Source organism: Equus asinus, chromosome 3 (genome assembly GCF_041296235.1).
Source record: "Equus asinus isolate D_3611 breed Donkey chromosome 3, EquAss-T2T_v2, whole genome shotgun sequence".
Classification (NCBI taxonomy): Eukaryota; Metazoa; Chordata; class Mammalia; order Perissodactyla; family Equidae; genus Equus; species Equus asinus.
The window spans coordinates 84543861-84557395 of record NC_091792.1 but is presented as its reverse complement, the minus strand read 5'-3'; positions in this window follow the sequence as shown (position 1 = coordinate 84557395).

Sequence of the window (13535 nt, the reverse complement as noted above, 5' to 3'; positions counted from 1 at the left end):
TATTCTCTAATCTTGGTTTGGTTATATCTTCTCTCCACTATCTTTCTCTATGCTTCTTTACCTTCAACTAGATGGATCTATCCTCTTGCCTCCAAGTGTTTTAACATGTCATATTTACCATTGTTCATCTTTGTCTTTGCCTCTGAAAGATTTCTTCATATTTAATATTCAGATTACCTGCTTAATCTTTGTCCCAGGTAATTTATTATTGTCTGTTTGTTTAGTCTTTTAAGTAACTTTTATCATCTTTTTAGTTCCTAGGAACTCTGGATTCGCTGATGGCTCTTTCATAGCAGCTGGTTATTTTCTCAGAGATACAATGTCTTCTTGCTTTTCTACAGGGATACTAATTTGAATTTTTAATGTCCTCTCAGCGCCTGAATTATAGCTGTTTCTTTCAGGGTCATTTGTTCTATGTACTCATTTTGGTCCATCTATTTCATGCTCACAGTTGCTCTAAAATTTCTGATGATTCTGAATTCATGTTTATAAATGGAAGACTAGGTTAATTAAGTATGAGGTGTGAATTTCCCGTACAGTTGTAAAAGTATGTTTCACAAAATGGTCTCCCCCTTGAATGAAACGACTGGCAACTCACTCTAAGTAAGTAGAAGGGATTGGTCAAGAGGTAGGCCTCCCTAACGGGTGACTAGACAGTAGACAGGTAGGCATACTAGGGACCCTCTCAACCACTTTAGGAGAGCATGATTCTGTAAATGGATTAAAGTAGTGAAAGTCACATCTAGGATGAGCTGTCTTCTTTTTTGGTTTTTTTGACTCTCTCATTTTAATATGGAAGTACTTCAAGCCTAACTATTCCTTTCATTTAGTACTCTAAACCTTTAGACCTGCATGAATGCCTTAGGGAGGCAACTGCCAGCAATTCTACACGTGGGATAGGTGAAAGGATGCGATCGGCCCAGGTATTTAAATCTCAGTTCTTTGACTACTCAGGTGACTATTCTAAAGCCAGTTTCTAGTCTCTAAAATTTTTCAGTTTGAATTCTAAGCTTGCCTCAATTTTCTTTAAAAGGAGCTTAGGTAGCTCTGGTGGTTGGTTTCTTGTTTTCTCTGATCTTTTTGCTATCTCAAGAAATCTTGTCCTCTTTGACTCTAATCTTCCAGAATTTACTCAAGGTTTTTATCCTATAATAACAATTTTACTTTTAACCAGCAGTGTCTTGTGTTCACCATTTGTATTCTGTTTTCTGCCTTTTTCTACATGTGTTGAGTCCAACTCCTTAAATCAGAATTATAATGGCTAGTTTGTTTATTATAATTTTCATGGCTAACTTGAAATAAACAGAATGAGTTCACTTAACAATTAGAGGCTGCAAAAGTCTGTGTGTTAAATTGTACATAAAGTATCAATAATAAAATTGAGATTTCCTAAGAAATTTGAAGTGAATATCTATAAAGACAAGCTTTGAGATAGTATTTTAGGATATAATTGAAAACTATACTGAAAACATAATATTACACATGAATTGGAAAAATATGTTTTTCCAGATATTCTATCTATAAAATGGTTGAAATCCTCTTTGTCTTTTCCTAGGTCCACCAAACTGATTATTTACTGATTGAGCTTCAATTATTAAGGAATGGGATAAGTTGTTTGATATTATTAAGGATTTCCCATTATTGGTTTTTAAAGCTTCTGGAATTTTTTACTTAAAAATATCATAAAATTGCATAGTGAGCCATGAAAGAAAAACGTGAGCTTCCAACTAGTTTTCTCTCTCAATCAAGATTCATTTGCTACTATAAAACCAAATCAAAATCAGAAAGATACTGAATTGTTAACTGCTATAAGGTGGCAAGTCTCACCCGACACCCTAAAGTTCAAATTGTTTTATTCCTCAGCAGATGCTCTCCATTCTTGATTAACTATTATATAACTAAGTGCTATAAATTTGAGCTTATAATGTGTGTTTGTGTATTCTCTTCAAGAGAATACAATTTTATATGTTTTATGTATTAGTGTCCTATTTAACATTTCCTTCTAAAACTTGAAAGCTGCTGATAATTCTTTGTTTCTCTCATTCTCACTTTCTTAACACTAAATCAGTCTGATGTTTGTTTTGATCTGGGTTTGAAATACTCTGTTAGCTCCCCAAGAAATTACTTAATTCTAAGCATCGCTTCTTCATGGGAAAGTCAAGATTATAAAAATCTTTTACTATTACAATCATGACAGGGAAAATCAGGTATAGAATTCTGAGGGCCTGAATTTTATTTTTTATCATCAAATTTTGTATAGCACATATGATGAGAAATTCAAACATTGCCTTCTAACACATTCAGTTAAAATCATCTGAGTAACCAGCAGACTATTTATCCTTGCAATTGAAGATTAAGTATAAATATCTCAGAATTATCCTGACAGCAAGATTTATGGAATTTGAATTTCTCACGAGTTCATGAAAATTCTTGTCATATTAAAGTTTGGGGATGTTTTACTAAATAGTAAAATATATGTATTTTTCTAGTGAATTTATCAAGACCCCATACACTTTACATTCTAGAAGGTAGAATAAGAATGTTAAGTATGTGCTGATGTACTTTAATTTCTACAGAGTTGTGAATGTGCAACTTACCTATTATACTTTTTCCTTGGTAAGCAATTAAAATATGCCAAATGGCAATAAATTAGTTCTTTAGTGATGGTCTAGTGAATCATTTCACTACAAACGTTTTAAGGGGGTTTAAATTTAATACACTAGTTTTCAAATATGCAAAGAAAACCAAGCTGCTTCGTTTCCTAAACAGGTCTCATCTTTCTCATGAACTCCATTGGGAATGAAAGTGGAGTGTAGATTTTAACTTACAATTCTAATATATTTTCTTCTCTTTTGGTTTAAAATATCTTCCAGGAGTTCAGTCTCTTTCAGGTAAATGCTAATATCCGATACTCTTCCTCGAGCTGTGATCTGTATATACGGGGCACAGGAGCCTTGCATGACACGGTAGACAAGGGTAGTTGATTTCTTAGCTATGTGTGAAAGTATTTTTGTTACTCTCCTTTTCCTCTGGTCTTTATGGAGAGCTGCCTTATACTTTTTTCTTACTGGTGTTACAGAGCCCCAGATAGTTGATGCTTCTACTATCTCTCCTCTGACCCAGGCTGCCCATTTTATAAATTTACAATGGAGTTACTTTGCCCCCTTGGCCCTAATAGCAAAACTGTTGACTTTATTAAGGGTACCCTGGGCACCCTCCAGGGAAGAGTAAGACCTTCTGGATCCTTAAGGGGCCAAGGGAGACTCATAAGTGTGGGACCTGGCTTTCTCATTGCCCAGACATGGGCAGTTCACGGGGTGCAGCTTGGCCATGCAGAAGCAGCTACTGCTGAGTAGCCTGGAGGTTTCACACTCTTTAGTATAGCAACCATTGCTCCTGGGCCTTCTTGTTTCACATGAGGTCATCACGCCTGAAAATCTTCTCTGACAGCTCCACACTGAGGATGGTGTAGGGGCTTGGGCTTTTCCCTCATTCTAATGGCCCGTCTTGTGTTAATGCTAAGATTGTTCCAGTGTTGGAAGTCAGGACTCAGAAGCCTGATCATTTGTCTCTCTGACGTCTTATTCCCTCTTCTTATTTCTACATTAGTATGGTATAGGTGAATTATATTTACTTTTACAGTGTTAATAGTCAATATCTTCACCTTATATGTTGATATGAAAAAAATCTCTAAATACTTTGAAAATATGAATTTATCTGTATGAATAATTGTATAGGAATTTCATAAATCCTCTGAAATTTTTTAAAAAATTCTAAGCCTATTTAACTTATTGTGGAAGTCTGCCAAATAATCTATACTCTTTTTGTCAACAGTCAGAATAATTTTATTCCATTAGGTCTTTTTGATACCTATCCTAATAGCCACTGTATTATTTCTGGTTCTGCAGAGAAATGGAAACAACAGAAGGGAGAAGAGGAGGAGGAAAGGAAAGGGGAAGTCAAAGGAGAGGAGGAGGAAGAGGAATGGGGGGAAGAGCAAGACAGAGAGGGAGACAGATATATTTGAAGGAATTGGCTCATATGACTGTAGGGCTGTCAAGTTGGAAAGCTGTAGGCAGGCCAACAGGCCAGGAACTCAGTCAAGAATTGATGCTTGTCTTGAGCAGCCATGTGTTAGAATTTCTTCTCCCAAGAAACCTTAGTTTTTGCTCTTAAGATCTTCAACTGATTTAATGAGGCACACCCACATTATCAAGGGTAATTCTCTTTTACTTACAGTCAACTGATCCCAGATGTGAATGCCATTTACAAAATGGGTGTACTTCACATCAACACCCAGATTAGTGTTTAAATAACTGATGCTACAGCGGAACAAGCGACGCATAAAGCAAAACATCAAAGTCACAGAATATAATGAAAGTATGAAATTTCAAGTGCCTATTTCACCTGTCATAAATTCTCAGCAGCAATATACTAATAATTTTATATTCTGTGCTTGCTTAAAAGTTTTTGACATAAAACGTACATTTTTTATGAAACAAAATGTATTCATTAATATTCACATACAAACTTGTAAAATATAAACAATGATGAAGCAAGTCATTAAAAACATAATTTATTCTTTCTATTTACCATAATTATTTTATCCTTGTCTGTGCTATTCAGAAACAATACAGAGAGGAAAATTGATACATAATATGAGAATATAGAGAATGATGTCTCATTTGGAGAGGGGTCTGAAATTTGAGATAAATTTTCTCAAACGTTCAATTTTCAGTATTGTGAGAGTTCAAGGCACACTCACAGACAAACATGCTTACACTATTCTGGTCACTTTATTTTTCTGTGCTCTAGTTTACATGTGCTGACAGTTACATCTAATAGTGAGTCCGCATCTCACACTGAATCTAATGTACATCTACTGATCTCATTTTATAGGAATGATGATATTATTTCTCAAACAAAATACTGGGACAGCAGAATCTGAAACTTCTGAAAATAGGATGAATTCTTTGAAACCAAAATTGTCCTCAGAAATCTAAGACATATAGGTGCTCACATTCATAGAGGGAACTTTTATACTAAGAATTCTGGATTGATTTAAGGGAACAAACGAGCTAGGATTTGTTAGACATTGAAGTGAGTAAATGATTTATGTACCTGATTGAAAATATTTATTTATTTTCGTGATGTTATCTCTGTTCTCAATTAAAGACTAAGCAATGTGAATAAAAGATTGTTGTTAGTGAAAAATAAAAAGCAGTTGAATGTAAGATATGCCACCAAAAATAAATCAAAACAAAACAGTGCAAAATCCTATAGTGTATTTATGACTATATAAGTCTATTCCTATTTTCACTTACTTTGCAGAATTATATAAAAATAATATTGTGCTGTTCTAATTGTAGTAAGCAGAATAGAAAGTAAAAAGCCAGGCTTTAACATAAAAGAGGAGGTATAAATAGAAATGAGAATGTTGGACTATGGAAACTTCAAGAAAAGGAAAACTAAGTTCAAAAGTCATGATAGACATCACAGTTTCTGCCATAGGATTAATTCAATGCAGGATGGGAGTCTATATCCAGAAAATTATTGTAAATCCAATTTAAAAGAATAATCTATTTTAATATGATGGAATATTATATTCTAGCCTGGTGAATAGGTGGATGAGGAACATTCTCAATTGCTGGGAATAGGTCAAATTTACAATGTAGTGAGTCCAGTTCAATGAGTGAAGAGAGGAAGGCACAGGTTCTTTCCCAGACAAAAAGGCAATAGCCCTTGTTGACCATATGTTCACGCAAAATTGTCTAGTAGGTGTATAAGGAATCTCAGATCTGTTAGGATAGCAACTATATCTGTGTAATATGACGTTTATCATCAGCTAACAGTAGAATGTCTCTTAAGTTGAAGGTAGTAAATAGAATAGATAAATAGGTTGGACCTATATTCTAATTTGTGTTGTTTTACATCACTTACTTGTCTTATTTACTGACCATTTAAGCTAGAATTTAAGCTTCATAAGGAAAGAAACTTCCTCTTTCTCTTTTGCTTACTACTGTATCTGCAGGACCTACAACAGCATCTGGCACACAGCAGGTCCTTAACAAATGTTGACTGATTGAATGAATCCATGCACAAAATACAAGGAAATTTTAATTGACAGTCTTCAACTCACGGATGTATCAGTAACATTGTTTATTTTCCTTGTTTTTGCTTTAAAGTTACATTTTTTAATCTTTTATCTTCTTTTTATTGAGTTCATAATAGTTTACATCAATGTGAGATTTCAGTTGTACATTATTTCTTAACTGTCACCACATAAGTGCTCCCCTTGTCCCCTATGCTCACTCCCACCCCACTCCACCTGGTAAGCACTGAACTGTTTTCCTTGTCCATGTGTTTGTTCATATTCCACATGTGAGTGAAATCATCTGCTGTTTGTTTTTCTCAGTTTGTCTTATTTTCCTTAGCATAATTCCTTCCAGGTCCTTCCCATGTTGTTGCAAATGGGATGAATTTGTCGTTTTTATGGCCAAGTAGTATTCCATTGTATATATATATATACCATATCTTCTTTATCCAATCATCAGTTAATGGGTTCTTGGATTGCTTCCATGACTTGGCTATTGTGAATAGGGCTGCAATGAACATAGGGGTGCTTATGTTACTTTGGATTATTGCTTTCAAGTAGATTGGGTAGATACGCAGTAGTGGGATAGCTTGGTTGTATGGTAGTTCTATTTTTAGTTTTTTGAGGAATCTCTATACTGTTTTCCAAAGTGGCTGCACCAGTGTGCATTCCCACCAGAAGTGTATGAGGGTGCCCTTTTCTCCTCACACTCTCCAACATTTGTTATTTTTAGTGTTTGTGATTATAGCCATTTTAACAGGTGTAAGGTTGTGTCTTAGTGTAGTTTTGATTTGCATTTCATTGATGATTAGTGATGTTGAACATCTTTTCATGTGTTATTGGTCATCAGTATATCTTCTTTGGAAAAATGGCTGTTCATATCCTCTGGCCATTTTGTGATCAGCCTGTTTGTTTTTTTATTGTTCAGTTGTGTGAGTTCCTTATATATTAGGGAGATTAACTCATTGTCAGAAATATCATTTGTAAATATTTTGTCCCAATTGGTGGGTTGTCTCTTTGTTTTGATCCTAGTTTCTTTTACCTTGCAAAAGATCTTTAGTCTGATGAATTCCCACTTGTTTATTTTTTCTTATGTTTCTCTTGTCTGAGAAGACATGGTATTCAAAAAGATCCTTTTAACTTCAATGTCGAAAAGTGTACTATTTACATTATCTTCCGGGAGTTTTATGGTTTCAAACTTATCTTCAAGTCTTTGATCCATTTCGAGTTTGTTTTTGTGTATGGCACGAGATAATAGTCTATGTTAATTCTTTTGCAAGTAGCTGTCCAGTTTTCCCAACACCATTTATTGAAGAGACTATCTGTTCTCCATTGTATGTTCATGTGTCAAAAATTAGATGTGCCATTTTATTTCTGGGCTTTCAGTTCTGTTCCATTGATTTATGTGCCTGTTTTTGTACCAGTACCACACCGTTTTGATCATTATGGCTTTGTAGTACATTTTAAAGTCAGGGATTATGATGCCTCCAGCTTTGTTCTTTTTTCTCAGGATTGTCTTAGCGATTCAGGGTCTTTGTTTGTCCCATGTGAATTTTAGGATTCTTTGTTCTATTTCCATGAAGAATGTTATTGGGATTCTGATAGGGATTGCATTCAATCTGTAGATTGCTTTGGGTAGTATGGACACATTAACTATGTTTATTCTTCCAATCCATGTGCATGGAAACTCTTACCATCTCTTTATGTCATTATCAATTTCTTTCAGTAATGTCTTATAGTTTTCCTTGTGTAAGTCCTTTGCCTCCTTGGTTAAATTTATTCCTAGGTACTTTATTCTTTTAGTTGTGATTGTAAATGGAATTGCATTCTTGAGTTCTCTTTCTGTAAGTTCATTATTAAAGTATAGGAAAAGCAACTGATTTTTGTAAGTTGCTTTTGTATGCTGCAACTTTAAAGTAGTTGTTATTTATTTCTATTAGTTTTCCAGTGGATTCTTTGGGGTTTTCTATACATGTGATCATGTCGTCTTTAAACAGCGAGAGTTTCAATTCTTAACTCCCTGTTTGGATTCATTTTATTGCTTTCTCTTGCCTAATTGCTCTGGGCAAAACCTCCAGTACTATGTTAAATAAGAGTGGGGATAGTGGGCACCCTTGTCTTGTTCCTGTTCTCAGGGGGACGGTGCTCAGTTTTTGCCCATTGAGTATGATGTTGGCTGTGAGTTTGTCATATATGGCCTTTATTATGTTGAGGTAATTTCCTTCTATCCCTATTTAGTTAAGAGCTTTTATCATAAATGGCTGTTGGATTTTGTCGAATGCTTTCTCTACATCTATTGAGATGATCATGTGGTTTTTGTTTCTCATTTTGTTAATGTAGTGAATAACATTCACTGACTTTCAGATGTTGAACCATCCTTGTGTGCCTGGTATAAATCCCACTTGATCATGGTGTATAATCTTTCTGATGTATTGCTGTATTCAGTTTGCCAAAATTTTGTTGAGGATTTTTGCATCTATGTTGATCAGTGATATTGGCCTGTAGTCTTCCTTTTTCGTGTTGTCCTTGTCAGGCATTGATACCAGAGTTATATTAGCCTTGCAGAACGTGTTAAGAGATGTTCCGACTTCCATAATTTTTTAGAATAACTCGAACAGCATAGGTATTAAGTTCTCTCTGAAAGTTTTATAGAATTCCCCAGGGAAGCCATCTGGTCCTCTGGTTTTATTCTTTGGGATGCTTTTGATTACTGTTTCACTCTCTTTCCTTGTGATTGGTCTGTTCAGTTACCTGTTTTTTCTTGATTCAGGTTTGGGAGGTTGGAAGGGTCTAAGAATTTATCCATTTCCTCTAGATTATCCATTTTGTTGGCATATAATTTTTTGTAGTATTCTCTTATAATCCATTGTATTTCTGTGGGGGTCTGTTGTTATTTCTCCTCTTTCATTTCTAATTTTGTTTATTTGAACTTTCTCTCCTTTTTCCTTTGTCAGTCTGGCTAGGGATTTGTCAATTTTATCTATCTTCTCAAAGAACCAGCTCTTTGTTTCATTGATCTTTTCTACTGCATTTTTTGTTTCAATAGCATTTATTTCTGCTCTGATTTTTATTATGTCTCTCCTTCTGTTGACTTTAGGCTTTGTTTTTCTCCAGTTGTTTTTTTTATTTCTCCTTTAATTTCTTCAATGATCCATTGCTTGTTCAATAGCTTGTTGTTTACTTTCCACATCTTTGTCCCTTTCTCAGCTTTTTTCTTGTAATTAATTTTTAGCTTTATAGCATTGTGATTGGAAAAGATGATGTTATTATTTCAATTTTCTTAAATTTATTGAGGCTTGCCTTGTTTCTCAACATATGCTCTATCCTTGAGAATGTTCCATGCGCACTTGAGAAGAATGCGTATTCTGCTATTTTTTGATGGGGTGTTCCATATATGTCTATTAAGTCCAAGTGGTTTAGCTTTTCGTTTAAATCCTTGTTTCCTTGTTGATTTTTTGTCTGGATGATCAATCCATTGATGTGATTGGAATGGTGAGGTCCTCTACTATTATTGAGTTATTCTTAATATCTTCTTCTAGGTTGATTAATATTTGTTCCATGAACTTTGGTGCTGCTGTATTGGGTGCATAGATATTTGTAAGTATTACTTCTTCTGAATGGAGTGTCCCTTTGATCCTTATATAGTGACTCTCTTTGTCTCTCTACCTCACTTATCTTGAAGTCTACTTTGTTAGACTTTGAAGTCACAATAATATAAGTATTGTGATGCCTGCCTTCTTTTGTTTGCCATTAGCTTGGAGTATCATCTTCCATCCCTTTGGTCTGAGCCTGTGTTTGTCTTTGGAGCTGAGATGTGTTTCCTGGAGGCAGCATGTTGTTGGGTCTTGTTCTTTAATCCATCTCAGTGTTCTGTGTCTTTTTATTGAAGAATTCAATCCATTTATGTCTAGGGTGATTATTGATGTATGACGGCTTAATACTGTCATTTTATCACTTGTTTCCCAGTTCTCCTGCATTTCCTTTGTTTCTCGTCCTGTGTGTTTTGGTCTACCCATTGAATTATGTAGTTTTTTACAATGTATTTCTGTGTTTTCTCCTTATTTATTCTTTGTGTCTCTGTTCTGCTTTTTTGTTAGTGGTTACCATGAGGTTTGTATTCAGAATCTCGTGTATAAGATAGTCCATTTTCTGATTCCCTCTTATTTCCTTAGTCTAAACCAATTCAGTTCCTTTCCTCCTTGCTTCCTAAGTTGTTTTTCTCACATCTTATTCCATCTTGTGTTGTGAGCCTGTGGTTAAAATGACAAGACTATATTTGTTTTTGGTGTTTTCCTTCATTTTATCTTTAATGCTATATTTTAGTATTTGCTATCCTATTCTGATTTTGTCTACCTCTTTATCTCCTTGCTCCATGCTTTGTGACCCCTTTCTTTCTTTTTTTTCAGGTATGAGGGCCGTCTTGAGGATTTCTTGTAGGAGGGGTTCTCATGGCTATGAGCTCCTTTAGCTTTTGTCTGGGAACGTTTTAATTTCTCCATCATATCTGAAGGATATTTTTGCTGGATGGTGTTTTCTTAACTGAAAATTTTTCTCTTTTAAAGATTTGAATATGTCATTCCATTCTCTCCTAGCTTGTAAGGTTTCTGAAGAGAAATCTGCTGAAAGCCTGATAGGGGTTCCTTTGTAGGTTATTTTCTTCTTCCTTGCTATCCTTAGTATTCTTTCTTTATCATTCATTTTTGCCAGTTTTTCTACTATAGGCCTAGCAGTAGGTCTTTTTACATTGACAGAACTAGGAGATCTTGGATCCTCTTCCACAAAGATTTCCCTCTCTTTCTCTAGGCTTGGGAAGTCCTCTGCCACTATTTCTTTGAACATGCTTTTGCTCCATTCTCCTCTTCACCTTCTTGAATATTTATAAGTCTTATGTTGCATTTCTTAATTGAATCAGATATTTCTTGGAGACTTTTTTCATTTCTTTTTAGTCTTAGTTCTTTCTCTTCCTCTGTCTGGATCATTTCAATATGTATGTCTTCAATTATGCTGATATGCTCCTCTATGATGTCCACTTGAGCATTCAGGGAATTCATATTTTGTGTTACCTCTTCCATTGTGTCTTTCATCACTAATATTTCTGATTGATTATTCTTTATAGTTTCAATATCTTTTGTGAAATAGCTCTTGAACACATTTAACTGTTTCTCTACTTTCTCTTTTAATTCATTGAATTTTTTGAGGATAGCTATTTTAAATTCATTGTCATTTAGATTACATATTTCTGTGTCCTCAGGACTGAATTTTGCATACTTGACATTTTCTCTCTGATCTGGAGATTTGATATAATTTTTAATATTGTTAGAGGAAGTGGCTTGGATCTTATGCATCCTGATATTATTTGGTTGAAGTTACTGCCTATCACCACTGGGTAGGGGTCAAGAGCCACATATTCTGAGCCCTCCACCTTCAGCTGGAATCCCAGACAGTGGAGTGGGTGCAGGGTGGGTGTGGGGAGGGCTGCTTTCTTCTGTGTGCACTCTGGACTTTCTTGCTCTGCTCTTGCTATCTGCCCTCCTGGGGTGTTGGTTTGATGAGCTCTTGCCCCAGTGGAGGTCTTCGATCTAGGCTGAACAAGCTCTCTGGGGTCCTTGATGTTCCCAAAAATGAGTGACCCATCTCCCATTCCTTCCTTTACAGTATCTCCTACGGTTGCAGTTGCAGTCTTTAAGGGAGGGAGTGACATTCTCTCTTAGTCTATTTAGTCGCTTCTTGGGGGAGTTCCAGCCTCTCTGCCCTCTGTCGTATGGCTGCATGTTTCTCTGACTTTTTTTGTGTTGTTCTAGGATGTCCTCTGTTGGAGTATGGATGTCCCGTTTTTTGTATGTTGTAGGGGAGAGAATCCTGGGCAAGTTCACTCCACCATGATGCTGACATCACTCCAAAGACTCTTAATTTTTTTTTTATTCTCCATGAGCATAGGATCCAAAAAAATCTTGATTAAAGAACATAAACTACCTTCTCGCCCTTAGGTAGATATATTTTAATAAGTGTAGAGAATGTTAATATTCACTGCTGACAGAGTGAGGTCTGAACAGAAATTGTCTCTGTACCAGAAATACTAAGTTACAGGGGCACTTGGCATAAACCCAGTGGGTGATTTCCAGGACAGTTAATTTAGATTCCCTCCTGACTTCAGTAGTTTCTCAGTAATGTAGAGGTTGGATAACTTGTCACCAGGAAGAAATCTTGAGGCTTTTGTAAGTACAAGGGAATAATTGTTATTTTGACTCTGACCACTCTTTCTGTCAGCACTGGAAATTTGCTGCCACCACAGCACTTTATGTATAATTAAAGATTTAAGCAATAATTATATTGTCACACATACATTTGAAATTAGCAAAAGAGGATAGGGCTCAAGTTAATTCCACAAAACAGCATTTTTATATTTTTTCAAAATTTTTAATTTTGTCAAATATATTAGCAGTTATATAAAAAAAAATTTACAACAACTGGTTAAAATTATGGCAATACGATACAACAAATGAATGAAATACTTTCAAATATTCTCAAATATAATGTTTGAAATTAACTGATAAAAAAGAACACACATAGTTAAAATAAACCTATTAATAAGGCAAATATAGTTAAAACTATTAATAAAACAAATAATGGTTTTAACCTATTAAAACAAAACATAATAATAAATGACTGGTGCATCATTGAGTGAGGCAAGGATTGACATATAAAATATGATTAGTGGTGCTTTGCCTATGTCTATCTGGAAACGTACAAATAAAAGTCAAATAAACATGGTCATCAGTTTGTGAGCAAAGAGAGTGAACCAGCAGAATATTGGGACATGTTAAGAAAAGTTACAGGGAATTCCACTTCCAGCCATGATGTAGTAATAGAAATCTGATTTACCCTCCTGCCTTGAACAATTATAAAACTGGACAAAATATATGACATAAGTTGTCAGCCATTGGACTAGAACTAACCTAAGAGAGTCATATGTGAAAAGAGAAATAAATAAGGTGAATGCCAGGATTACTTCAGATTACAGCATGAAGCCACAGTGCAGAGAGAGACAGTCCAGAGTCTGGTGGTCTGAATATGCTGAGGAAAATAAGTGGGCGTTTAGGGGACACAAGGTGGCTAGGATTTGTGGGACAAAACACTATAGAGATTTCTGGAGTTCTGTGAGAGATTGCCTCAAGTATTGGCTAAAGAAGAAAAAAAAAAGATAGTGAATTCAAAGACCAAGTCAGAGAAACTATTCCAAATAGAGGATAAAATGAAAGATGATGAACAAAGTGAATAGACCGTGAGCTTTGGGGCAATATCAAGTGAAATAACATAAGTACAGTTGGAGTACCACGAAGAGAAGAGAAAGAAATGGTACACAAAAAGCATGAAATATAAAAGAAAAAACTGTTAAAGTAGACTTTATGAAAATCTGTAATATCTGCTCTGTGAAAGACAC